The sequence below is a fragment of the Lissotriton helveticus genome, chromosome 2_1 (genome assembly GCF_964261635.1).
Source record: "Lissotriton helveticus chromosome 2_1, aLisHel1.1, whole genome shotgun sequence".
NCBI classification, from domain to species: Eukaryota; Metazoa; Chordata; class Amphibia; order Caudata; family Salamandridae; genus Lissotriton; species Lissotriton helveticus.
Window position 1 is genome coordinate 667,957,752 of NC_136059.1, and position 3,007 is coordinate 667,960,758.

Here is a 3,007-nt window from a genome sequence, read left to right on the forward strand (position 1 = left end):
AAGTTTATCCCACCCGACTTTAGTACGGTACAATGCAGGTGCAAGCACCAAAGCCCACTCTTCTGCAAAGTTCTGTGCCTGCTCCTTTGGGCACTGTGCGTGAAAAACTAGGGAGGATCATCTCCTCCCCACACGGAGCGTCCAAAATGAAAGGCGGTGGCCAGTCTACCTTAGCTCACAGAATGTCATATGTAGAGGTCAGATTTTCCCCAAAAACCCCTTTTATTACATGTTGGATGTCACCTTCTATTAAAAGAACTATTTCATATAGTCTGTCAGGGGGAGCCACTCTAGTGTCAGCGGTTTCCTCTGTGATAAAAGTGTCAGTTGCTGTCGCCTTCAGATTTGGATGCAGTGCTTGACACACTATTGTAACCTCAGCTGCTGAGTTGTATAGTAGCGTTAATGCCCATGTCAGGTTCCGAAGCTGTGTTCTCACTATCCATGGCATACCTTGTGGTTAACGCAGCAACTTTCTTTTTCTGAAACTGAGGGCATTGACGTGGAAAGTCGTCCTGCTTGCCTTTACCATCAGACGGGTGGGGCTGCTCACGTCCTTGTGGGGCACCCAACCCCTGCTGTGTTCTCTGCCACCGGCTTGCATGCCTGATGTTTCCTGTGAAGAACGAGGAGAACGTTGATCAGGAACCTGAAATCTATCAGGAAACCTAATTTTCGCGCGGTCGCACAAATCATGAGTGCGCCCAGTAGTCACTGAAATCGGTGACGCAGGACGCAACCCTTGTTTCTGTTGCTGCTTCCACTGTTTTTTATTCTTCCAATTCTGTTTTGGAAAATTTGGACGCTCGTCTTTATTAGACTTCGCCGTCTGAGTTTGTGGTTGAGCTGATGACTTAGCAAAAGGCTTAACACCCAAACTATTGCGGCCAATGGTCTTATAAGCCTCCACAATCATTTTCGGTAATGCTCGGGGCTTGTCAACATCTGGGACAAGGCACAAAGCATTTGACACCTGAAAGTTAACCGCATCGCCCTTTACATTAGAAAGGATGAAATCAGCAACTACGTCTAACACTCCAACGAGTCTCATTCCTAACTCGACAGCTGCCTCCGGACCGTGCTCATCCTAAACACGCTTGATCACAGAGGGCAGAACAGCCATAGACGGTGTGCGAAAGCACTTCGAATATACTGCCGCAAATACCTTACCCCAATTCTCCCAATCCGTTACTTCTGGCACCAAGTCGTTCTGCAAACTAATTGTGAGGATCCTGGGTTTTTCTACAGGAGTGGTATTAGGAAATACTGCTTCCAGTTGGTCAAATTTCTCAGCAAGCAAATAAGGCATATCGTCCTTAGTTTGGGGGCGCTTGCCCATTACCAAATGAACCTTGACGGGACTAATCTTCACCCCGGCCAGTCCAAATGGTTGCACCTCAACTCCAGGTGCCCCCACCTGGACGTTGCGAGAAACGTATTGAACTAAAGCCCTATGTACCCCAACCAAAGAGGTATAAAGTTGACGCAATTTGTCAATCTGGACATTTAGAAAACGTGGATGTGGTGTGAACCTGGCCAAGACTGGCCAAGTGGCCCCAGGAATAGACAAGGGACCTAACCAAACCGGAGTTATGGTGTGGGGGCGGGCGCCATTAAACCAAACACAAAATCGGAATCTCTTGTGTCCTATATGGAGTATAGCTCACAGGTGTTGCAGTGTGAGTGTATGTATGGAACGTATCATCATCCGCATTTACTGCATGAAACGTAACCCAAGAGTAAAAAAGCTCAAAGGGGAACGCTGTATCGCCACTCACCACAAAGATGACAGACATACCATCGTCTGGCTCTTCAAACTGCGTCAGATGATGCCGGAGCGCTGCGCGACTATGTTCAGCTATATCAATATCACCCTTAAGGACACAGAGAAAATAAACAATTTATATCAATTGTAGCACAAAAAAGGGTAGCAATTCAAAACATGAACCTTTTATATAAATCTCAAGCTTCAATGAACCTATAACACCTTCGTATAGGTAGGTTAATCCGTCACATCTGTTATCCGGAAACAGGAGTGAGGGTATTGTGGACAGATTTAAGCTCTAATCAAGTGTCTCGAATATAAGACCAAACATTAGGTGCACCATTTTGTGGGGATTCTGCTCATGCACAGAACTATGCGCAGGAAAGCAGGACCTCGGTGTATTGTGGTGTACCAAAAACTCACCTCAGTGCCCAGAACCCCTATCCGACTAGCATCAGTGTCTCATTTGTTCTCCATACTACAAGGAAGCTACCAATGATAAGACAACCCAGAACAAGCGACTTTGGGACCTCTCAGGAATAGTGGGTATCAAGAACACTCTTTCGTTTTTATTCTCATAAATGTCCAATGTGAGTAATCAGAGACACAGTATAGTTTAAAATGTTTATTTCAACAACGTGCTCCAAGATGCAGTATCTTTGCTAACATAAGTAAAAAGATGCATAAAATCAATACAATCAGCATTGCTACAATTCCATAAAATACAAAGGGAGAAATCATTTTATAATGATAGTGGAACCAGGTCTACAGCACCTTGTGTACCACCCTCTCTTGCTAGGAGCTAGGTATTATAATTATAGAAGATCTCTAGGTTAAAACGGGGAACCCCATACCTCCAAGATCAGGTGAAGTGACTCACAACCCAGATCAGCGCAGCTCATTGTCGATGGAAAGGTGTCTTCTAAGTGCCAGTCTCATGCATGCAATGCAATATTAAAAGCACCCAAGTTTCAGAAATGAGCAGCTGTGCTTGTGTTGTGTCTAGAGCTTGGGCCGATCAACCTGCATCAGCAGCATACATTGTTATTTAAACTTATGCAAACATAGCAATGTGTGCTGGCAGAACCATATCCTCACTACACTAGGGTTCAATTATGTGTCTCTTAGCATTCAATATATGGGACTGGCGCACAGCCTTGAGTGTATAAAAGTTTCAATCAAAGTTCAATCTTGATAGGTGCTCCTAAAGTGTCGTCCTCTGCCCAAGGGACGAGTGCAGAA